This window comes from Myxine glutinosa, chromosome 2 (assembly GCF_964187855.1).
Source record: "Myxine glutinosa chromosome 2, kmMyxGlut1.1, whole genome shotgun sequence".
Taxonomy (NCBI): Eukaryota; Metazoa; Chordata; class Myxini; order Myxiniformes; family Myxinidae; genus Myxine; species Myxine glutinosa.
The window spans coordinates 270647841-270674686 of record NC_136262.1 but is presented as its reverse complement, the minus strand read 5'-3'; the positions used below and the strand labels follow the sequence as shown (position 1 = coordinate 270674686).

The following is a 26846-nucleotide window of genomic DNA, read 5'->3' as shown; positions in this document are numbered from 1 at the left end:
TGCCGTCATCCGATTCCGTAACAATATATATATATATATTGTTACGGAAACGGAGAGGGCTTCCCTCGTGCCCTGCGGAGATCAACCCGCCGTTCCTTCTACTAACCACTCTCCGTTCCTGGTCGTCCCAATGCTCTCTCCCGCCCGCAGCGCCGCCAGGGTATTCGGGCCAGAAAGTCGGAATGGGCCTTCCCGGGACCTGAGTGCAATGCTCGGTCGTGAGACAGGGAAGAGACGGCCGTTCGAGCTACGGTTTTAGGTTACCGAGCGGGTTTAGTAACCCGTAGTTCGAACCATTAACAAACTACACCCGATTATAACGTTGGCCAAATCGCGCTATGCTAAATCAATGATAGAAAGGACACGGCGACTGGGAAAGATGAAACGACGCAAGGGGGTACAGTTCTCAAGACCTCCGGAGGAGGGTGTAATTACAGTGGTGGAGAAAAGGGGTAGATTACAAGGCAGAGTGAGGTAAAGAACACAGAAGAGATGGGCACTTAAATACAGTCTTATTTATTCCCCAGACAGACCACGGACAAACGGACAAGGTAGACTCACACAGGGGTTGATGGCAGGAATGGACAGGTAGGTCGATGGCACAAGGTGCACCTTGGCTCGGGGACAGGATAAAGCACAGTCCAAAGATGCAGGGAGGTCTCACAGCGCTTGGAGGGTACGTCTTTCTTGCGTCAAGCTCAGCGCGCATCTGACGTCACCTCTCTCTCACTGCGCATGCTCAACGGGGAGTGACACGGCCTCGGCTGGTTGGTTCCGCCCCAACTGGGGCCGGTCCGCCGCTTCCATTGGGTGCGGGGGTTACCGGGCTCCGCCCTTGACGAGGAGTCGACAGGGAGCCATGTTCTGCCCCTGTTGGGTAACCCCGTCGAGCACATGTCCGATGGCGGCTCGTTGGGAAGGCCTGGTGCCCTCCCACCACTCCTACCAACCAAGCCGGAGTGAGGACGCGCACTCCCTGCGCTCGTTGTTGTTGTTGTTGTTGTTGTTGTTGCTGCTGAAGAGAACTGTGAGGAAGACCTGCGGGGAGGTATTGGGAGGTCCTAAACTTCCTAACGGTGCCATATAATCACATTCTGGTGCAACGAAGGGTCAGAATTAATGGAAACGAATCCTTAACTGACATAGACTAAGAATAACTAGCAAGATGTCCTATAGTTGTCTACATGAGATGCGGTGGACCTGGATGCGACATTTAATGGGGGAAATAGGGGGAGGTCAGGTCTACCAAGTGTTGTTTACAGAAAATGGGACTAGGGAATGGGGGATTGGGGAGAGTTGGGAAGTATTGAGGAAATAGGGGAATATTTACAAGCGGATATGGATGGATGCAAATCCCATATCCGCAACAATATATATATATATATATATATATATATATATATATATATATATATATATATATATATATATATATATATATATATATATATATATATATATATATATACAGACTTGGCATTTAATATGGAATATTTTTTTTGTGGGGGTGAACTTACTTTTCAAGATGTCTTAGAACCAAAAATTCATTGGAATTATGTTGAAATTATTCTTGATTTTGTTAATGTGACCTTTAAAAGAAACAAAAACCACATTTGACATTTCGAAACAAATAAATTGATCCTTGAAAGTGATGTAAACTGATATCGAACTCAATTCATGGACAGTACTGTGTTAAACTTCTGTAAGTTTTCCAGAAGTATCTCTTTATTTTGCACATTAGCCAAAAAATGTTTTAACAAAAGCAAAAGTTAAATTACGACTGGGATTACGGACAGTAAAATTACAGTTCAGTACTTCGTGTAACCCCCACGAGCATTCAGGAGAGCACGTACACGTTGACGCATGCTGTTCACGAGATTTGCCAAGGTTTGGACAAGAATCGCTTGCCATGCAGTGACAAGAGCCTGCTGCAATTCACGCACAGAGGTCGGCTGCTGGTCCAAGTTGTCGATTTGACGCGTTAATTCTGCCCACAAGTTCTCTAGCGGATTCATATCCGGGGACATGGCAGGCCACTCCATATGCTCTACACCACGGTCAGCAAGAAAGTGTTGGATCATGCGAGCACGATGAGGCCGTGCATTGTCATCTTGGAAGCCAAAGTTTCCTCGAAAGGCTGCACGAGCAAATGGAAGCATTGTTTCTTCCGGAATGGCCCTGTACTTGAACTGGTTCAGGTTTCCATTCAGAACAACCAGGTCAGTTTTGCCCCCTGCATGAAAAGCAGCCCAAACGGTCACCCCACCACCTCCAGCTTTGACTCTTGGCACTATACAATCTTTGTTGTAGGCTTCTTGCACTTGTCTGCGCACTCAGACGCGGACATCTTGACGATAGACTAGAAATCTAGACTCATCACTGAAGATCACGTGATTCCAGTGTCCTGGCTGCCATTGACGGTGCTCTCTGGCCCACTGCAATCGGCGCTGGCAGTGTTCTCTGGTCAGGCGTGGCTTTCTCAGGGGACGCCTGGCACGATAGCCTGCTTGAACCAGTCGTTGGTTGACTAGCCTTCTGGATACAGGCACATTTGTCAGTTGCTGCCACTCAGCCCTAAGCCGATTAGCTGACTTGGTACGGCCATTGCGGACTAACCGGTGCAGCTGGTGCTCATCCCTCCTTGTGGTTCTGCGGGTACGTCCTGGCCTCGGTATTGGAGTAGGGACACCCCTCTGAGCATTTCGTTTCAGGATCTTTGACACCTGACCTTGAGTGATCCCATACTGCCGAGCAATAGCACGCTGTTTCATGCCGTAATTTCGTAAAGCCACCACTCCATGACAAACAGCATTGTCGAGTTGACGGACCATCTCCAGAGGAAGCGGCAATAACTTTTGGGGACGTGCAGCAGTTGTTTTCCACTAATACAGAACGCAACAACCCTTGTATACCCGACTGTGAAGCCAATCGTCAAATGCACCTGTCCGTACATTTTGCCAAGCCACCTGTGATATAATCCTGTTGTTGACTTCTTGCTGCGACAGACAATCAGTGACATGGTTCTTTCAACAAATAAATCACCAAAGTGTAAAAGAAACTCACCAGATTGATATACTGAGTTAAGAAAGTAAACCCAAGTCAAGAAAAAAAAATATTCCATATTAAATGCCAAGTCTGTATATATATATATATATATACACATACACAAACACACACACACACACACACACACACACACACACACACACACACACACACACACACACACACACATATATACACACACATACACATACACACATATACACACACACACATATATAAACACATACTCACACACACACACACACACACACACACACATATATAAACACATACTCACACACACACACACACACACACATATATAAACACATACTCACACACACACACACACACACATATATAAACACATACTCACACACACACACACACACATATATAAACACATACTCACACACACACACACACACATATATATACACACACACACACACACACTCACACACACATACACACACACACATGTACACACATGCACAAACATACACATACACGCATATATATACACATATATATGCACATACACACACACACACACGTATACACACACACACACGTACACCTACACGTGTCCCATGGCACATGTATATATCCCACATCCCACATGTATATACATGTTTAAAGTGTCCCTGCCCTTCCCTGCCCTTCCCTCCTCCTTCCTCCCTCCTCCCTCCTCCCCCCTCCGCCCGGCAACGCCGGGTACTTCTGCTCGTAACTAATAAAATAAAAACGAAGAAATATCTCTCAGCAATTCCCCGTCTGTTAATTTATAAATTTTACAAATGTGAATTACACGTCCATGCACACGTGAAATGGAGTTTGTTTTTTCACACGTGAAAAGTGAAATGAACACGTGAACCTTTACATCCGGATAATAATGTTGAATGAAATAAGAACGAAGAAATATATGCCGGCATCATTGTTGACGTTTTTGTGACGACTGTCATCAAACGGAAAAGTAATATATCTTAACGGAAAAGAAAAAGCGAATTTTTAATGTATGTCGACATTTTCCCTGACTGTTATTTTAGGCGGTGTATTTTTGTGTATCATCATGGCGCGATTTTTAAAAATATATCTCTGCATTTTCCCGTGTGTGCGTGAATGCTCTCAATTATTTCTGACACCGAGTCTAAAACCATCGATAAAAATTAAATCAGATGGTGAATTCGATATATAATCGTGAGGGTGACTCAATGAATGGGCTTTATTTTACAGGCCTTTGAGAAATCATTTTGTTCTATAAACGGAAACTTTCATCGGATTTTCTTCCCGTTTTTTTTCAACCGAGTCTGAAACTACTAGCGACTGTGAAAAATGAAATGATATATCGAATTTGAGTTGAAATAAACCTGTGAGAGAGAAAGACAGCACGGGCCTAACTAAACAGGCCTCAAAGCTATTCGAGTAAATAAAATGGTGGATATTTGTTTACATGAAGCCTCTCCAAGAATGGGTGGAGCTATGGGTGGAGCTATGGGTGGAGCTACTCTGCAAACGGAGTAAGCCACACCCCGGACAGACAGACAGACAGACAGACAGAATCACCTTCGCCTATTATAATATAGATTACTTGAAAAATCATCGATTTTCTTCGATTTTTCATTGATTCTTCAAAAATCTTCGATTCATTGCTTCTTCGATTCTTCTGATGCCCTCCGTTTGGAATGTAATAAACCTAAGAATTTTCTTTGAAAATCTTCGATTTTTTAAGTATATTGGTCAGTTGCGTTTGTTACTTGCAAAATCGAAGATTTTTCAAGTATATTGGTCGGTTGTGTTTGTGACTCTGTTAGTTTGTCACCGGCCTACAGGTCACAATTTTCAACCGATCTTCACGAAACTTCCCCAAATGGTAGAGTTGGTCAAAAGCCAGAAGCCTATTGTTTTGGGGTCAATAGGTCAAAAGGTCAACATAGGCCAAAGGTCACCAAATTTGCTAAACTCCTAAAATCCTAAATTTTCATCCAATTGACTTGAAATTTGAAAAGGACTTGCATATCTGTTCACTGAATTCAACCACCAAGTACCTTTGAGGTCAACATAGGCCAAAAGGTCAACATAGGCCAAATTTCTAAAATCCTCAATTTTCATCCAATTGACTTGAAATTTGAAGAGGACTTGCATATCTGGTCACTGAATTCAACCACCAAGTACCTTTGAGGTCAACATAGGCCAAAATGTCAACATAGGTCAAATTTATAAAATTCTCAATTTTCATCCAATTGACTTGAAATTTGAAGAGGACTTGCATATCTGGTCACTGAATTCAACCACAAACTATATTTGATGTCAACATAGGCCAAAAGGTCAACATAGGCCAAATGGTCAACATAGGTCAAATTTCTAAAATCCTCAATTTTCATCCGATTGACTTGAAATTTGAAGAGGACTTGCATATCTCGTCACTGAATTCAACCACCTAGTATATTTGAGGTCAACATCAGAAGGTCAACATAGGCCACATTTCTAAAATCCTAAATTTTCATCTAATTGATGTGAAATTTGAAGAGGACTTGCATATCTGGTTACTGAATTCAACCACCAAGTATTTTTGAGGTCACCATAGGCCAAAAGGTCAACATAGGCCATCATGTATCATTGGAAAACTTTTGGGGGAGGGTGGATTTTGCAAGTATCGTGCTACGCATGACGTTTTCTTGTTATTCTGTCTGTCTGTCTGTTTGTTTGTTTGTCACCGGCCTACAGGTCACAATTCTAAACCAATCGTCATGAAACTTCACCAAGGTGTAGAGGTCATCATAATTGAGAAGTCTATTGATTTTGAGGTCAAAGGTCATCTGAAGGTCAAATTTCTAAAATTGCCATTTTTTTACTTGAAAATTGAACAGCATTTGTATATTGAGTCACTGAATTGGGAAACCAACCATTTTTGAGGTCAAAAGGTCAAAGGTCAACTCTAGGTCAAACTCTTAAAATCATCAATTTTCATTCTATTGACCCGAGCTTTGATCATGATCGTCAATTTTGATCTTGATGAAATGGACAATTTGCTGGATCAATTGCAACCTTTTTTTCAGGGGATGGAATGGGGAGTGGATTTTGCAAGTATCGCGCTCTGCACGACGTCTTCCTGTTACCCTGCGCTCACAAAGCAAAAAGTGGAGTTAAGCATTCAGGTGCGTACATGTGCCGTACGTGTGCCATGTTCCATACGTGTGCCGTGTTTGCATTTTAAAAATCCATTTTCTCGGCAACCGTTGGTCCAATTCACACGAAATTTTACCATAGGAGCGCCTCCGCTTGTATAATTTTTTTTCATAATTATGACGTCATAGGTCACGTGGTACGGACACCATCTTGGAAAAACGTTTTACCTTTATATCTCCCAAACCGCTCAATGGAAAAAATGGAAACATGGCTCATTGTCAAGTATTCCCCATGGGGAATCAGATATGTTGATGATGATGTCATTGGTGCCTTAATTATGACGTCATAATTCGACAAGTACAACGCTTGATCTGATCAATATGAAAAAAAAACATTCCTCTGCAACTGTTTGTCCGATTGGCACGAAATTTTCGGAATATGAGTGGCTCCCCATTCATTCATTCATTCCTCCTGTGGAATGTTTAAAATGATAATTATAATGTCATTGGTCACGTGGTACAGGTGCCATCTTGGAAAAATCGAAAAAAAGTTGCACCTCTATATCTCCGAAACCGCTCCATGGAAATAAATTGAAACATGGCTCACTGTCAAGTACTATGCTTGGGGAATAAGATATGTTAATGATGATGTCATCGGCACCTTAATTATGACGTCATAATTCAACAAGTACAACGCTTGATTCGATCAGTATGAATTTTTTTTCTTTGCAATTCTTGGTCCAATTGACACGAAATTTTCACCATAGGAGGGCCTCCTCATGTAGAATATTTTCATGATTATTATGACGTCATAAGGCACGTGGTACAAGTGCGATTTTGGAAAAACTTCGCACCTCAATATCTCTGAAACCACTCCATGGAAAAAATTGAGACCTGTCTAATTTTCAACGACTCCCCATGGGGAATAAGATATTGTTACGGATCTCTGACGTCGGCTCTCCCCTTATCAAGAGGGGGTTAATCCCCTTGTCCTTTTATCTGGCCGACACGAGTCCTGGAAGTTATAACGTTACTTCCGTTTGGCGGTAAATAGGGTTGTTGGTCGATTTTTAGTCCTATTACCTAATTACTACCACCGACCGTAAAGCAAGGGAATAACTCCAGCTCGAACCATGGATATTGATGGGATATGCCGAGCGGATAGCAATCCGCGATCCGAGCTGTTAACAGGTGACTAGACCCGATTCGAAGCGGTTGCGATCGTGCCACACTTACCCAATTAGAGAAAAGACTAGGATGATCGGATAAGAGGAAACAAGGAAAATAGGAAGGACAGATGGGTTTATTAATTATGTACAAAGAAGAAGAGGAAACGAAAGAAATGTACAAGAAAGAAAGAGGAAGGAAAAGTACACAGGGCAGTCTTAACTACAGTTTTAACTTATTCCCTGGACAAACAGGCCCGTCTCACATACAGACACTCACACGGGGATTGCAGATGGTAGGGTGGAAAGTCACCAGCGCGTCCAGGCTCCAGTCCGGCTCCGGTCCAGCAGACGAAAAACCCGGCAGGCAGCTCTTCGTGTAGCGTAACGCGAACAGACAATTATAATGACGGGGGGGAGGCTGGTATACTCGCGTACGTAATATAAGCACGACTCGCACCAAACGCCCCCTCCCCAATGTCCTTATACTCGCGGGTCCTTCGTAATCACGACAGTCCTCTGTAATACCATCAGCGCTTTTCCACAATGATCAGTCCTTTATCACGCTGCAAATTGTGCCAGTCCTCCGGTAATCAGCGCCAGCGAGTTCTTTCTGCACAGTCCTTTTAGCACAAGCTTCCGCTGTAAGTCCTCTCACCAAGCGCGATTCCTTGCAGTCCTCTCAAAGGGCTTTGTGCACTGGCTTTTATAAGTCAAGCCAGCGATCGCTCCGCGAGCCCCAACCACGCCCTGTCTGGCGATGTCACTCCAGCCCTGGTTGGCTGGTTATCGCTTACCGGCCCTGCCCTGACGGCTGGGTGACGTGGCCACACCTCCTCCCTAGCGCTCCGCCCCCTTTTTCCGGGCTTCACCTCGTGGCTTATGGTGGCGTTGAGCGAGCTCACAGGCAGCGAAGGCTGCGGCCAAGGAGCGTACCAAATTGGGAGGGGCCATGGGGCACAGACCGGGGAGCGCGCTTAAAGGCGTCGCAGGGAGGGAGGCTGCAAAAATGGACGGAAGGGCCTACTCTTATTTGATTGATGCAACGCAGATTCAACTATTGAAAAATGGCCTCATCTAACACATACTAAGAAATAACTGATGTCCTATGATGACCTACGTGTTGCTTGTGGCCTATCTATGGGGTGCTACTTTTAACCTTTAATGATGTGATATTTACAACAAGTGTGGGTTCTCAAAACCGCAACACTGCACCCCTCCTTTTGCCAAGCTTCTCCCCGAGCCGATCCGAGACCTGGGTCAGGACTATCTTTTCACAATTAGTGTGACACCTAGGTGTGGTTACCCTCTACTTTTAACCTACCTCCCTGAGTGCAACAGTTTTAACACTAGATATGTCCCCCCTGCTGCGTTGTGTCCTATCTAACTGACTCATGCCCACAATTAACCGAATTACGGAATGGTTTTCAAATTACACATTTAAGCCGGTGGGGAGCATTATTTACAAGACACTACTATTTAATTATTTACAAAACTAGAACCCAGGACCTGTCTTTTGTGGGAAAAAGAGAAGAACTTTTGAGAAGTGGAAATACCATTGCACTGCAATACACCCATATGCACCCAATAAATGCACCCTAATAAAAAACATGCACAAAAAGCACCATCATGAAAATGCACAAAAACATTTCAAAAATTAATAAATGATGACGTCTTGTGCTTCTCTGCTTGGCCGATGGATCTTGGCTTGATCTTCTTACTTGATGTTCTAATTTAATACAAAGGGCACAAACCGCGTCCGCTTTTTTTATTTATGGCCAGCAGGGCCAACTCAGGTGGTCCGAATGCTGGGCATTGATGCCACTTAAAACAGTGGTCCGCAAGCCAGATACTGCTGGCAGCAATGGCCTATCCCAGCAATGGTGCCAGGCCACATAACATGTGGTCCATAGGTGCCAGGCCACAGAACGTGTGGTCCATATGGTGCATCAGTGCAGGCAGGCAGGCAGCAAGGGTGCAGGCAGCAAGAGTGCAGCTGCACCACTCAGGGCGCCTGCACACTCCCCTCGCACAAAAGACCATGGTCCATGAGTGGGGAGGCAGACAAAGCAGAGGTTAGCGGGGGGAAAGGGTGCAAGGGTACACATCAAAACAACGCAATGCGATATGAAGGGCGCGGGAGGGTGAGCTGATAAAGCTCGTCCCTACTCGTACGTCACCCCCCATATCAGCCTACACTACCCATGCCCTCCCCCGTATGTACACAATTTACAAATTCGTCTCTGCTGTCTTGTCCCCCATATCTCCCCTAAACCAAATTCAGTGCCAATCCATCCCAAGAAGGAAGGGATGGAATCACATACAATGTCTCACCCACGTCAAGATGCGTCTTTCATTCCAAATCTTTGCCAAAACCTGGTGTGCAGTCCTGTCACTTTGGTGAGTGGATGTGGATGGTGCGAAGAGATTTTCTCCCTAACTATCTTCTAAATGACATTAACACAGTTAAACTACCCGGGGTCTTGCCCTGCCAATCCACTGGCCCTCTTTACTCTATGTGGTTCTAACAACCAATTCCCATTGACCATACTGTGGTGCTCTCTCAATTTGGGGTCTCACTCCCCCAATTTTTCTACCTGTGCCCTCGCACAATTTTGGGGCTGGGTCATGTGGCTCTCCTAGCAGGTCTTACTTACGTACGCACCTCCGCCACTGAACGTCCCCACCCGAGCTTGACTGCTCCTTGCGACTACCTAACTGGGGAAGGCCCTCCCTGGCGCTTACCCCCTCGATGCCCTCTCTGGCATTGGGCTGCCCGGGTCCTCTCCTGGGATCCTCGGGCCCCACTGAACTGTACACAACACTACCTGGCTCCCAGAGCTTACCTGCGGCCTCACCTGGCCGACGGACTACCAGTGGCGGAGTGCTCAATAACCGCACGCACTAACAGGCTCACATGCCCAGCCATTCCACTTCACTCATGCACCCGTCTAAGCACTTCATTGCCACTACACGCACCACAGATGTCAATATCCAACCAATTTACCTACTCCCTCTACCTACTTTTAAACTACCCTCCCCAGGTATTCGTGAAGGGGTCCATCCTCCCTCCCATTCACTCCTTCGCACCATGCACTCCACCCCACTCATTCCACACACCATTTACTCCACACCACATATTCCATACCACTCCATTTATTCACTTGCACCACATGCAAGCCATCACTCAATACACTTACACTTGTCCAGAATACTCTTCTCATACACTTTCACACACACACACATCTTTCACGAGCATTGCCTCTCAATTCCTCATTTGCTCACCAGCACCACCAAGACTCTCATTCACAATGCCTCATTTCAAGCCCATGCACACGGTGGTTCCCACAATTACACACACACAGCATCATCTAGCTAGCTATGTCCCTCTAATACTAGTGCTTCGCCGTCTTCCCTCTACACTAAGCACATCCCTCGTCATTATCATCCATCTAATCTCTCTACGTCCCCACTACTTGTATAATGTCCCTACTTAATTATCAAGTCTCCTAAAGTCATCTCTCTAAATCCTATCATTTATCCTAACCCGCCCTGGCTAGTTCATACCGCCAAACCCCATAAACTACTGCTCCTCTGCCCCAAATATTGAATGGTACAACTACCATTCCTATCACTACCGCTGTTTGTCCACTATACTGGAGCCTCTCATTGCGGAAATCCATTTTCACAGCTCGGCTTCGAAAAACCGAGCAATGCATACGGTGGTCTGCCTCCTGTAGGTTGGGTCCATCCGGCATTTTCGATTCTGGGGAGGAGGCATACTCGGGCCGAGGTTCCAGGGTCCATCTCAGCATGGAGCCTTTCGGTCTCCGGCCCGATGACCCAACCTCCCCCGGTCAGAACACCGCGCCCGCCAAGGGGCGAAGGTCCGACCTGGCCTTTCTCCCCCGGAATCGTGCCGGTCACCGCTACGACGCGGCACCGACCATACATGGCGGAGCCCGGCCCGAATCGAGCATGGCACTCCTTGCAAGAGCGCCGCGGCAACGATCCCTGCCGGCCCCCGCAGCACACAAAGAACACTACGCCCCGAGAGCTCGCGTCGGCTATCCGTCAGCCTAACCGTTGCCCCGGTCTGTGTCGATGCCCGAGTCGCATTCTCCAATCCATACCTCGCGACCCTTTCTACACTTACAAAACACGGCGCTCCACCACCTCTCATGCATCCCATGCATTTCGTCACCACACTATCTCTCCGTGCACTCTCTTCCGCTCCACACTCCGGTGCACACCACTCGCTGCCCGCACACTCCATTACACACCTCTCTCGTGCACATCCCGGCGCACAATCTCCTGTTATGTACTCCATAACACTCGTGGGTGTGCACTCTTGCACACACCCAATCACCCGCTCCGGTGTGCACCCCCGCACATGCTCCTCAACACGCTCCGGTGTGCATCCTCGCACACTCTCCACAACCAACTCAGGTGTGCATCCTCGCACACTCTCTCCATCCATCTCACTCTCCGTGTCACACTCACTCTCACACATACACTCCATTGTGCATTCTCCCTCACTCTCGGTTTCATACTCTGTAACACACACGCGCCCCGGCGCCGTTCGCACATGCACGCCATTCCCTTTGATACAGCGCACCACAGACCTTCCACAAGCGCCCGGTGACGCCGGGATCCCAAGCGCGCGAAAAATCCTTTCGCGCCAAACCTTTTCATGCCATATACAGCTCGGATTACCTTCGGGATCCTTTTCTCCACACGCAGCTGCAAATCTTTATTGGGATTAGCAAGTACGGAATCATGATGTGCAATTTCCATCCTTTCCTCCCGCGATTTCTTTTCTAAGTCGGCCGTCTTCTTAATCCCAATTTCCACTATAATTAATTCCTTTTCTTTTTCCTCGACGACCGCTGGCGCGAATAACATAAAATTTTCCAATTCAGCGGTCATCGGCTTTTCTATTCCCTGAGTCGCGATTTCTATCCCGGTCCACGTAACTATGCCTTGCTCAGCCTCGCTTTCCCTGCACTTCTCAAGCCGCGCTACCCCCATCGCATACCATTGTGCCTTTCCCGCCTGACCTGCGGTCAATGTCCTTCCCCAATGCTTTTATTTCATACCTGGCTTCCTCCCTCGCTAACCCCTCATTTATTTCTCGGGCTTGATCACCCACGTCCTTCAATTGGCCCCCCAGCTGGCTTTCTAATCCCCCCAATTTGCTTTCTAATCCCCCCAATTTGCTGTCTAATCCCCCAAATTTGCTGTCTCGTCCTCCAAATTTGCTTTCTAATCCCCCCCAATTTGCTGTCTAACCCCCCAATTTGACTTCCCAACTTATTCATTTCCCTGCTGGAGTTGTCAGCCATCTTTTCCATATACCCCATCATTTGCGCCATAAATAATTGGAATTCCCCTGGCCCCGTGGGCTCGGCACACGCCGCCATGTGCAAGGCGCCGCCATTTTGTTCCTCTGCCACCCCTACTGCGGCATCCTCATTAATTTCCTCCTCCATCTCTCCCAATTGTCCCACTTCTTCCCGGGAGTCCTGGATTGCCTCTAACCCTTCCTCATCTACCCCCACCGGCATCCCATCGCCTTGGCTATCCATGGCACGATTTAAAATTTAGATGGTAATAAAATTTCGGCCGCTCGTAATTTTGACCAAATTTTGTCCAAAAGATAAGAAAATTTGGTTCGGGTCCAAATCCCACTCCCCGACACCAATTGTTACGGCCAATATGCACAATTGGTGTCCAAAATTTGGTCTAAAAATTTAGTCCCAGGTTCCAAATCCCACTCCTGACACCAATTGTTACGGATCTCCGATGTCGGCTCTCCCCTTATCAAGGGGGGTTAATCCCCTTGTCCTTTTATCTGGCCCATGCGAGTCCTGGAAGTTATAACGTTCCTTCTGGTCGGTGGTAAATAGGGTTGTTGGTCGATTTTTTGTCCCATTACCTAATTACTACCACCGACAGTAAAGCAAGGGAATAACTCCCGCTCGAACCACGGATATTGATGGGATATGCCGAGCGGATAGCAATCCGCGATCCGAGCTGTTAACAGGTGACTAGACCCAATTCGAAGCGGTTGCGATCGTGCCACGCTTACCCAATTAGAGAAAAGACTAGGACGATCGGATAAGAGGAAACCAGGAAAATAAGAAGAACAGATGGGTTTATTAATTATGTACAAAGAGGAAGAGGAAACGAAAGAAATGTACAAGAAAGAAAGAGGAAGGAAAAGAACACAGGGCAGTCTTAACTATAGGCTTAACTTATTCCCTGGACAAACGGGCCCGTCTCACATACAGACACTCACACGGGGATTGCAGATGGTAGGGTGGAAGGTCACCAGCGCGTCCAGGCTCCAGTCCGGCTCCGGTCCAGCAGACGAAAAACCCGGCAGGCAGCTCTTCGTGTAGCGTAACGCGAGCGGACAATTGTAATGACGGTGGGAAGGCTGGTATACTCACGTACGTAATATGCGCACGACTCGCGCCAAACGCCCCCTCCCCAGTGTCCTTATACTCACGAGTCCTTCGTAATCACGACAGTCCTCTGTAATACCATCAGCGCTTTTCTACAACGATCAGTCCTTTATCACGCTGCAAATTGTGCCAGTCCTCCGGTAATCAGCACCAGCGAGTTCTTTCTGCACAGTCCTTTTAGCACAAGCTTCCGCTGTAAGTCCTCTCACCAAGCGCGATTCCTTGCAGCCCTCTCAAAGGGCTTTGTGCGCTGGCTTTTATAAGTCAAGCCAGCGATCGCTCCGCGAGCCCCAACCACGCCCTGTCAGGCGATGTCACTCCAGCCCTGGTTGGCTGGTTATCGCTTACCGGCCCCGCCCTGACGGCTGGGTGACATGGCCACACCTCCTCCCTTTCGCTCCGCCCCCTTTTTCCAGGCTTCACCTCGTGGCTTATGGCGGTGTTGAGCGAGCTCATGGGCAGCGAAGGCTGCGGCCAAGGAGCGTACCAAATTGGGAGGGGCCATGGGGCACAGACTGGGGAGCACGCTTAATGGCGTTGCTTGGAGGGAGGCTGCAAAAATGGACGGAAGGGCCTAGTCTTATTTGATTGATGCAACGCAGATTCAACTTTTGGAAAATGGCCTTATCTAACACATACTAAGAAATAACCGATGTCCTATGGTGACCTACGTGTTGCTTGTGGCCTATCTATGGGGTACTACTTTTAACCTTTAATGATGTGATATTTACAACAAGTGTGGGTTCTCAAAACCACAACAATATGTTCGTGATGATGTAATCGGTGCCTTCGTTATGACGTCATAATTTGACAAATACAACACTTATCCATCCGATCATTATTTTAAAACTTTCAGCAACTGTAGGTCTGATGGACCCGAAATTTTCACTAGAGGAGCACCTGCTCCTTTAGAATATTTTAATGATAATCATGACATCATAGGTCATGTGTTACAGGCGCCAACTTGGAAAAACCGAAAAACATTGCACCTCTATATCTCCAAAACCGCTCTACGGAAATAATTGAAACGTGGCTCATTGGAAATAACTCCATATGGGGAATAGGTGTTGTTAACGATGACGTCATTGGTGCCATAATTATGACGTCATAATTCGACAGGGACAACGCTTCATCTGATCAGTTTTAAATTTATTGAGCATGATCTATGCAACAATTATTTAGAGAATATACATTTATGATGACATCGCTCACCTGGTCTGGCAGCCATATTGGATCAAAAAAAAAGAAACATTCAAAAACAAAAGAGTTGTCTCACACCAAGTTGACTGCGCAGGGTAAGTATTCTATGAATACCATCTAGTTTTTTTTGTGGTTGTTAATATTATTCATATTAATTAATAAAGGCTTTGTTACAATGTTATTTTGTTTTGTTTTTTATAACCCGCGCATGAGGAAAAGGTATTGCATTTGTATCTGTTTGTTACTTGGCAGAAAAAAATGTTTTTGACAAGTATGTTGATCACTCCCGTTTGTGTGTTTGTTTGTGTGTGTTTGTTTGTATGTCCGCTCACTTATACTTGCCTACAGGTCACAATTTCAAACCGATCTTCACGAAACTTCACCAAACGGTAGAGTTTGTGGTCCGACAAAATCCTATATATTTTTGAGGTCAAAATGTCAATATAGGCCAAAGGTTAACCACTTTTTTCAAATTCCTAAAATCCTCAATTTTCATCCGATTGACTTGAAATTTGAATATGATTTTCATATCAGCGAACTGAATTCAACCACCAACTATTTTTGAGATCAGCATAGGCCAGAAGGTCAACATAGGCCAAACGGTCAACAACCTTTTCAAATTCCTAAAGTCCTCAATTTTCATCTGATTGACTTGAAATTTGAATAGGATTTGCATATTAGCTGACGGAATTCAACCACCAACTATTTGGTCCGATTGACAGGAAATTTTCCCCATCGGTGCAACTTCACCTGTATAATTTTTTAATAACAATTATGACGTCATAGGTCACGTGTTAGGCCGCCATCTCGGAAAAAACGAAAAACTTTGCACCTCTATCTTCGAAAGCGCTGAATAGAAAGAATTAAGACATGGCTCATTGTAAAGAACTCTCCATGGGGAATAAAATATGTTTATGATAATGATGATGTCATACGTGCCTCCATTATGACGTCATAATTTGACAAGTACAAAACTTCATCCGATCAAGATGAAATTTCCTGAGCGTCATGCAGGCCTAAATTGGTGTAGAAAAAAAAATGATGACGTCATAGGTCACGTGGTTCGGCCGCCATCTTGGAAAAACCGAAAAACCTTGCACCTCTATATCTCCGAAAGAGCTGCACAGAAAACTTTGAGACATGGCTCATTGTAAAGAACTCTCCATGTGGAATAACATCTATTAATGATGATGTCATAGGTGCCTCCATTATGACGTCATAATTCGACAAGTACAAAACTTTATCCGATCAAGATTAAATTTCTTGAGCATAATCTAGGGATAAGTTGGTGGAGAAAAATAATAATGATGACGTCATCGATCACGTGGTTCGGCCGCCATATTTGTTTTAACACAAAAGCCTTAAAACCACTGAAAACACATCATGGCGAGGGTCTGCAATCTCTGATTGATCTTTCTTGTTATTGTTGCAATTCAATTCCGTGTCAGTTTGCTTTGATCATCGGGGTCGAAGATGTCCAGTGGCATCTGCACAGGAAAGTCATTTTTCCCTTTGTGCTCCATATGAGTCCATATGGAGGGTCACTCGATTTAGGAATTTAGTGTTACCTTTTCAGTTTCCTGCATATATTTTTAATAAACCGTTTTATTGTTGCAATTGAATTGAATTGTCGGTTTGCTTTGATCATCGGGGTCGAAGACGTCCAGTGGGATCCGTACAGGTAAGAACTTCGCTACTCTTCACTGCCCTCATCCCCCGTGCGTATTCACACTGCCATTCGATTGAACACCTCGGAGTTTAAGTTTGATTGTCTACTCGTTACCTTGAATGATCTTGATCTGAGGGTCTGAAATCTCTGATTGCTCTTTCTTGTTTATCTTGTAATTAGAATGCCATGCCATGGAAGCACCTATTTAACTGCTCTATACACCTTAACATGGCATGTGTTTAGAAGCGTGGAAATTCTCCCGGATTATTTGTAGTTAATTATCCTAATCAACTCAGGAGATCATGTCGTTCATTTTGGTGTATCACATTCCACATCAGAAATCTGCAATAGAACTTCACAAAAAAACATAACACACACACACACACACACACACACACACACACACAAATAGACACACATACACACCCACACACAAATACACACACATACACACACACACATGTCGTGGGTTTTATAAGCATCTGGCCGAACTCGGACAGTGTACAAGAGATTTATTGAAGTGATAAGGATGAACATGCATGGGAAGCATTGCACTTCGGCTCACACAGCCAAGCACCAACATCATCTCAGAATTACAACTTGTATTCATCTTAATATACTTTCTTCAAAGGACAAGGAACTCAAAACATGTCCCTGGTTTCACAAATTGCCCCTGGGAGAAAGACTCGGCAGGCATGGAGCTCATGGGGAAAGAATGTTAACGCAAGGTCAAACAAGGATTTCGTCAACAGTTTTTATCCGAGTGAGACGATTAGACGCCAGTGAACCAAAGTGTGACGCTGCCATCTCCATCAGCCTCGGGATTGGAATGAAATCCCTTACACACACACACACACGCACACACAAATACACACACATACACACCCACACACAAATACACACACACAAATGCACACACATACACACACACACACACACACACACACGGGTGTGTGTGTGTGTGTGTGTGTGTGTGTGTGTGTGTGTGTGTGTCTGGGCCGTAACCTTTTTACCATTTGAGTGTTGTCATCAAATTTTCACCAAGGCTTTATTCTGAGAATATGGAGAAAGCAAATTAATAACTTGGTCAAAAGGTTTAAAAAAATCAAAGGTCAGCGTCACATAAATAAAATAAGATTTATCAATTTTCATCCGATTGACCTGAAATTTAAGAATATGCATGTTGTCACATAATTGGTTCATTAATCAAAAGGTAGAAGCCAATTGTTGTTTTAGATCTAAAGCTCAATGGTCAAGGATGCATAAAATCATCAATTTTCATTTTTTTTTTTTTTTTTTACTGTTTTTGATATTTTGAGCCTACGGAAGAAAAAGAAGAAGAAGAAGTCTGATTGCAAACGGATGCGGACGAGCTTTGCATTTTCAGATGTTTTCTGGTTTAGCAGTGGGAACTGCTGTTTCGCTCAATTTTGCTGTTTAAATTTTGAAATTCGGTTCAGGTTAAGAGTTTGTCGAGTGCATCACATTTTAGCTTTAAAACGTGTGCGGAAATTAAGTAAAGGCACGAACACCGCCATGTCGGGAGGGACTCGATATGCAGGAACGGAGGAACCTACATCCTCCTAAGCCCCTCCCACTCCTCCCTTCACCCCCACCCACCTCTCTGGACTTCTCTGGGCAGTGTTCGTACCTTTATTTAATTTCCGCACACTGTTAACAACTAAAATGCAGTACGCTCCACAAACTCTTAATCTGAACCAAATTTCAAAATTTAAACAGCGGAATTGAGCGAAACAGTAGTTCTGACTACCAAAAAATGTTCATTTGCTTAAAACGTTTCAAAGGCACCCGCGGAACTACGTAACTTCCGGTTAGTGCACCCTGCGCGACAACAGTCACGTGATTGGATACGTTGAAAACAAACCACAAAAGGGCACGTGTTACAGCTTACTTCCGGTAGTCTCGCCCTCACCTATTAAAAAAGGTGTCTCCAGGCGGTGTTGGCGGTGTCTGGCCGACGAAAAGCGCCGCTCGGGGCGGCCGCCCCCTTCGCCCCCTCCTCACTACGCCAGTGTATAAAACAATGCACGTGATGTAATAAATAAAGAAGCTATAAGGATACCTGACACGAAGCCGACTCTTCAGACTTTAGCACGCTCACGAGGCTGAACCATCTAATACACTGTTCCAACCCGTCATTTTTGACGAGCTTTTTACTCGTATATATGACAAGGATGGCTGTCTGTTTGTCCGTTCACTGTTATGCTGATTGGCTGTGTGAGGCTAAGTGCAATATGTTTGGCTCCTGGCAAGTTTATTGCATAGGCTTATTGAAAGCTGATATTCAAAATCTCATTCTATATTTTTATGATCGAAACTCATGGACTAAACAATTATGTCGAAATATGGAGTGAAATCAGAATTTTTTTTTTTTTAAGGATTTTTTTTAACCCCATATCATTAAATAATACGCTCTGCAGGATGTGAGGTAAAACTGCCTCCAAACAGAAGTGTTATCACAATCGCCATAAGTTCCCGATAACTTTTCTCGTCAGTGTGGAAAAGACTAAAAGCAACTATTAAAAGCATCATCAAACATCGGAAGGTTGCAGCCTATCGGACGTCACACAGGCTTCCTGGGGCACACAGTTCGTGTACGCTCCAAGCCTACCGTTGATAGGATAATTCCTACATGGCTCAGTGGAATTGGAATCAATCCAAGCTATATAAACACGATGTATTCGAAGCAATAGCAATGTTATAGCTTCATTACATAACCCGAGTTGTTATTTTTTCGAGGCATCGAGAAATTAAGTCAGCGTTCTGTGCTTATACATCACCCGTGTTATTTATTAATTTCAGAATCAATTGAGGCTATGCTTACACACTGTTGGTTTGTGCATTTCACATTTACTCCTGAAGCACAACAAAGAAATCCTGCTGAACGTTTTGACCCATTCATGTTTAGTGTCCCATTTCAACCTGTTCCCGTTTCCCATTCCCTCATTGCAAATAATTGATCGGACGTACCGTAAACCATAATTTTGTGATGTGAGGTAAAATCTCCTTAACAGAAACTTTCCTCCTTCAACATGTCTCTGATTCCTTAATTTATCTCCCTGGTTACTCCCTCCTCCGATATGATAGTCCTGAGCCTCGTCTTATGGTGGTGGGGTTGCTATCTTTATCAAAAACTCTCTTTCTCACTCTCCCTGCACTGCCCTCACTCCACCCCACCCCCAGGAGTACCTCTGGCAATGGCGTCCCATCCGATCCCACCTTTTGTTCATATGTGTTCTGTACGATCCTCCAAACAGTGATGACTCCATTTGTATCTCGCTGTCTGACAACATGGACCAACTTCTATCCACTCATCCCAACTCTCTCTTCCTCATGTGTGGTGACTTCAACTGACATCATGCCAGCTGACTGGGTGTGAATACCTCACGCACCTGCCATGGCACCTTGGCAAAGGACTTCTGTGACTCATTGGGACTGACACAATCTGTCAATTTCCCGACCCGGGTCTCAGTCAACGGAGCGTCTTCTCTTCTTGACTTCATTATGACTAACTTCCCTGCAAATGTCTGCTGCTTCTTCTGCTCAAATCGGTTCATCTGATCATTTCCTTGTTAAAGTGGACATCTCTCTGGCCATTCTCAGAGAGCCTCCTCAGTGCCGACGAGTCTGGCATTTCACTCAGGCTGCCTGGCACAGGCTTCAAGCAGCCATCAATCATCTGGACTGGTTACCCATCTCTACTGCCTCTGACATAAACTCTTCCTGGGATTTCTTCCGAAGTAAACTGCTCTCTCTCAAGCACAGATTTATGCCATCTCGTCTTCAGTTGTCATAACTTTCCTCCCATGCATGATACACTGAATCTTGTGGTGAGGCAGTTGCCCTGAAACAACTTGCCTTCACCTCATGGAAGACAAATCCAACTGAAGGTAATCTCAGTTCTTTCCACAAAGCTCGGAACAAGTGTGTGTCCACCTTCAGGAGGGCCAGTAAATACTATCTCTCCACTCTCAAGACTGAACTCTCAAACCTGTCTTCCTCCTCCAAATCCTGGTGGCGTCTGGTCAAATCTGTTTCTGGTATTTGTTCCCCCTCCATCCCCTCCCTTACCTCAAACGGCTACACAACTGACACTGCACGTGAAAAAGCTGAATGCCTCAACTCCATGTTTGCATCAAAATCTCGTGTGCCAAACCTGTCTCTCTATGTACACACCGAACCCAGTCAACCCCAGCTGCTTCTGGGCTCTGCGTCCTTCTCTCCTGACAAGGTGGAGAAGTTTCTGCCAAAGCTCGACCGATTCTGCAACTGGACCAGACGGCATCAGCCCACGGGTCCTAAAATCCTGCTCTGCCGCAATTTCTCACCCTCTCTCTGTTCTCTTCACCCTCTCTTTTTCTCAAGGTCATCTCCCATCTGCTTGGAAATCAGCCAACATCACCGCTTTACACAAAAAATGTGCAAAAACCGATCCTTGCAACTACAGATCAATCAGCCTTCTCCCAATTATCAGCAAAGTCATGGAATCCATCATTGCTTTGGATATTAAATCCTTCCTCTTCTCCAATGGCTTGATCTCCGATCATCAATTTGTATTCAGACCAGGTCATTCCACTCTGGACATGCTGCTTCTGCTGTCACGACAATGGATGAGGTCCTCAATGCTAAACAGGGAGTCAGCGCTGTCTCTCTTGACATATCTCATGCCTTCAATATGGTGTAGCACCCCCACTCTGCTCACAAGACTCTCCTTTTCTGGTATCCATGGAAATCGCCACGCATGGCTTGCGGACTTCCTTTCTGGTCGCAGTCAACGTGTGGCCCTGAATGGAATTCTCTCATCTCCCCCTTCCTGTTCAGGCTGGAGTTCCTCTGGGCAGTGTTCTGGGCCCTGTGCTTTTTTTGGTATTCATGAATGATCTCTCCGACTCTCTCGAAAATCCTCTCTTTCGCTTTGCTGATGACTCTACTCTCTGCCTATCCATACCTCATCCCTCAGATCCGCAGGCTGCAGCCTCTTCACTCTCTGCAGACCTCGACAAAATCAAAAACAGGTCAAACAAGTGGAACATGTCTTTCAATCCTGACAAAACTCACACTCTTACGATGTCTCTCCGAAAAGACCATCTGGAAAACCCTCCCATCTACTTTCTCAACAATCCGTTCCAAGAAGTTCTGTCACTCAAGCTTTTGGGTCTCACTATCTGCCATGATCTTTCCTGGGAAAACCACATTTCCAGGCTGGCCTGCAAAGCCATTCTCCGACTGAGCATCCTCCGTCGTGCGAAGTCCTTTCTTGGCAAACCTGAGCTCCTCACCGCATACAAAGCTTTCATCCGCAGCTCAATGGAACACTGCTCTCCCCTCTGGGCTGGTGCTCTTGCCTCACACCTAGCTCGGCTTCATGCTGTAGAAACCAAAGCATTCAGAATCATTGGTATCTGCCGTGATGAAGCTGATTCTGAGGGCCTTTCACTCACTCACTGCAGGCAGGTTGGTGGTCTTTCTGTCTTCTACCGACTCCTCTCCGGCCTAGCTTCTCCTGCTTTGTCCCCAAATATTCCTTCAGGATGAACAAGAACAATGGATGTTACAACAATGGATGGAGGCCCTCAATGCCAAACAAGAAATCAGAGCTGACGCACAAGATCTGCCAGCAACCCTTTTCTGGTGAAACTGCTAAAATCAAGACTCTCTGTTCACCTTCACTGTTTCATTCTTCTTTTTTCCCGCCTCTGGAACAAACTCCCACACTCTCTTCGTCTATTCATGCCAACTCTCTTCTTAAAAACAGCTGTTCACCACCATCTCTTAATCTCTTATCTTCCCCCATCCAAATCCTTCATCTTTTCTACCCCCGTTAATACACCCTAAATCCACCTCTTTCAATCTCCGACTTTATTCCTGAAATTCCTGGTAGTGTTCATTTGTGTTATACCGAGTACCTCCTCTCCTTACCTCCCTCCCCCCCAATCCCTCTCCCTTCCACCGATCTACGGATGTCCCTGTTCTCTGCTGCTGTTGTGCTTGTGTGCTGCCCTCTCTTTTCCCCTCTTGTTTCCCGTTCCCTTTATTGTATGTTTTGTGTCTGTTTATGTTTTTATGACATAAACTGTGTTAGCTCTTACGAGAGCCTCGACTTTGTATAAAAAAACAAAAACATAAATGGTTCCAAAATTCATTTTTCCACTATTTTAAAGGTAATTATTGTAATTCCGATGTTCTTTTCCACCGTTCAGGGACATCGGTCACGATCTTTCTGGATTTGGATTCCACTTTCATTGTACATTTTTAACGTGTGGTAATACATACAACATGGAATCACAGTTTGATTATTAACGGTACATTAAGGTAAAACCTCAGCAGACAGGATGACCTCAGAGGTAGCCACACTCTCATCTAAGCTGTCTAGCCTGGGTTCGAATCCTGACCCAGCTATAAACTATCATCCTGGTGTTTCACAGACCGGGTGAATCGTCAATATGTGTGCCGTCCCTCGGATGTCTGGTAAACTGGGTCCCGTCTTCCAACAATGGTTGGTGGGCGTTAAAGATCCTCACGGTGTCCTTCGTGAAGAGTAGGTAAGCTATCACCGGCACCCTGAATAAATTACAAATTCCTGCCTGAATTACCACTGGAATACAATGGCAAACCACCCAGTATGACCCTTGCTCAAGAAGCTGTGTTGGCGGCACAGACGCTCAGTAACGAGTATGGTACCTCAGATATCAAATAAAAGTAACAACTAAATCGCGAAAGCGAAAAAAACATGAAAAGGAAATTAAATATGTTTAAAAAGGAGAGAACACGGGCATATAGATATGGGAGGGGGAATGAAGTGGGGGAGACAGGGTAAGAAGCGAGGGGAGGAACTGGGGGAAAGACGGGAGTGGGGAAGGGAGGGGATTGGGGGAGACAGGGTAAGGAGCGAGGGGAGGAACTGGGGGAGAGACGGGAGTGGGGAAGGGAGGGGAGTGGGGGAGACAGGGTAAGGAGCGAGGGGAGGAACTGGGGGAGAGACGGGAGTGGGGAAGGGAGGGGATTGGGGGAGACAGGGTAAGGAGCGAGGGGAGGAACTGGGGGAAAGACGGGAGTGGGGAAGGGAGGGGATTGGGGGAGACAGGGTAAGAAGCGAGGGGAGGAACTGGGGGAAAGACGGGAGTGGGGAAGGGAGGGGATTGGGGGAGACAGGGTAAGAAGCGAGGGGAGGAACTGGGGGAAAGACGGGAGTGGGGAAGGGAGGGGATTAGGGGAGACAGGGTAAGGAGCGAGGGGAGGAACTGGGGGAAAGACGGGAGTGGGGAAGGGAGGGGATTGGGGGAGACAGGGTAAGGAGCGAGGGGAGGAACTGGGGGAGAGACGGGAGTGGGGAAGGGAGGGGATTGGGGGAGACAGGGTAAGGAGCGAGGGGAGGAACTGGGGGAAAGACGGGAGTGGGGAAGGGAGGGGATTGGGGGAGACAGGGTAAGAAGCGAGGGGAGGAACTGGGGGAAAGACGGGAGTGGGGAAGGGAGGGGATTGGGGGAGACAGGGTAAGGAGCGAGGGGAGGAACTGGGGGAGAGACGGGAGTGGGGAAGGGAGGGGATTGGGGGAGACAGGGTAAGGAGCGAGGGGAGGAACTGGGGGAGAGACGGGAGTGGGGAAGGGAGGGGATTGGGGGAGACAGGGTAAGGAGCAAGGGGAGGAACTGGGGGAGAGACGGGAGTGGGGGAGTGAGAGAGAAAGAGGAGGGGGATGCTTTTGCAAGCTTTTCCCATCCTGGTTACTTCTCTGAGGAAAGAACTGAGATTACCTTAAGTTTTATGGCATTTTAAGAGCCACGAAGCTCGATACACACTATGTGCTTGGACACAACGGTGGTGAAAGAAGGAGCCTATGGAAGAACCATCAAACTACGGTATATGAGTCCCGCGCTCGCTATTAAAAATCTTAGAACTGCCGTGCAAAGTCGAGGATGCTTCTGCTTTAGATGACCGAAAATGATCGGAAGATCAGACACACTCATCTCCGCCTCTCTAATGATTTGAAATAGGAGCAACCTGGGTCCATCATATAGGTAGCATTCTATAAACAAGTGGGTTAAATTTTCGGGTGTCCAACATCGCCTTGTTCCCCCCAATGCTCACCTGCGCAGGCATCCAGCACAGGTTGACCATAGATCCCCTCCAAATGGCAATGCTCAATCAGGTGCAATACATCGAGAACCAGGTCAAATCCGCATCCTTCCTGTAGAGATTCCAATGCCTTTAGTGCAGAGAGGTAATCGGAAAAGATTACGGCACCGAGAGGATTGAACTTGATTGTCCATTCCAGCGCTAGCACGATGGCAAAGAGTTCAGCTGCGAAGACAGAGGGATGGTGGGATAGCCTGTTGGCCTTTGTCACCTTAACATGGGGATGCATATTGCCGCTGCAGTTCTCCCAAGGGAAGGGACTATAGAGCCATCTGTGTGGACGTGGAGAGATCGACTTCAAACTGAATGGATAAACTCCATCGCCTGGTTGCAGGATGCAAAAGGTTATCCTTATCGACTTCCCCCCATAAATACAGGTGGATTTGAATCATGGCAAGAGTCATGGAGGGCAGATTGATACTTTCTTAATGGACTTAACAGGTAAGGAGTCCAGACCCATTTGTCTAGCTGTCCGCCTACAGACCATACCGAAGGGAGGAGAATTTCGGTTTTTGCCCCATGTGCAGTACTCCAAACAGTCTGTGAAAACAGCTTTGACTGGGTGATTGGCCCCAGAGGATATATATTTGGCCCAAAATTTAAGTCGGGATACCTCCCAGCGAGCGGAGGGATAGTGGAATCTCAGCAGCCTCCACAAAAAGGGCAGAGACAGGAGTACTCACGAAAGCACCCAGACAGACATGCAGGCCATTGGCTTGAATGGCTTCAAGTTTTTTGTGGTTGCTTTTTGACATATCCGAAAAAACCTGGCTTCCATAATCGAGATGAGAGCGGATAAGGGCTTTGTACAGGAGAAAAACACTTTCCTGGTGGGCTCCCCAGGAAGTGCCAGTGAGACATCAAATTAGATTTAGGCCCTTGGCGCATTTGCCTGCAACCTTCTTGGTGTGGGAGCTCCACGCAAGTCCCTCGTCAGAAACAACACTTAGAAAAGTCACTTCAGAAGATGCTCGGAGGGTTGTTCTGCTGAGCGATATTGCTGTATCCTGAACCATTCTCTTGTGGGATAAAATTACAAATTTGGATTTGGTGCCAGAGAACTGGAACCCCCATCTTTGGGCCCACAGCTCCACCAGGCCGATGTCGGCCTGAAGTTTCCTCAACGCAAAAGCGAAGTTTTTGCTCCCGACCCACAGAGCAATGTTGTCCGCAAACAGAAACATCTTGCCGTGGATCCCCAGGAGGAAGGCTATGCCATTGATCCTAATATAAAAAGTGTATTGCTTAGACAGCTACTCTGGGGGATGCCTTCTTTCAGTTGAAAATAGGGAGGAGTGCCCGGGTCACTCTTACTTGAAATGGCCTGATGGACAAAATGTCCCAGATCCACAGATCCACCAGGACATTTTGCCACGAATGCCGAGATGGTGTAACTTGTAAAGCAGGGCTTCCTTCCAGACTGTATCGTAAGCTTTATGAATGTCCAGGAAAACACCAAGTTGCGACTCCTAGTTATTGAGGGATTTCCTGACCTCATTAGCCAATAGAACAATTTTGGCAATGGCTGAACGGCCCGATCAAAATCCGCTATGGGATTCATACAACAAGTTGTTCCATTTGAGGAAGAAAACCAGGTGATTATCACCATCTTCTCCATTAAGTTGTTTACCAAAGAAATGAGGGAGATAGGGAGGTATGACGGTGGCTTTTGCAGATTTTTCCCCGCTTTGAGAATCGGGACTATAGAATGTTTCCACTCATGTGGAGGCTCTCCTAGAGATCAAACCCTATCAAATAGGTCGAGAAACAACCCCAACATCTTGTCGTCCATGTGCTTGAACATGTAGAAGGTCAATAGGTCGAGGCCAGGGGCACTGTTCTTAGATTTGTGAATAGCTTGCCTAAGTTTCCAAAGGGAAAAGTCAAGGTTAAGAAGAGAATGCACGGGACACCAGTCATTAAGGATTTGCTGTGCTGGATCTAGAATTGAAGTTTGGATACTTTGGACTCCCTGTCAGTGGTTTTCTCCTATTAGGTCAGAGAAATGTTT

The 26846-nt window shown here is 46.0% G+C and overlaps 1 pseudogene; it reads right to left on the bottom strand.

The window, feature by feature from the left end:
- The window catches only part of LOC144890853 (uncharacterized), a 75062-nt pseudogene that overhangs the window by 36967 nt on the left and 11249 nt on the right, over positions 1-26846 (bottom strand).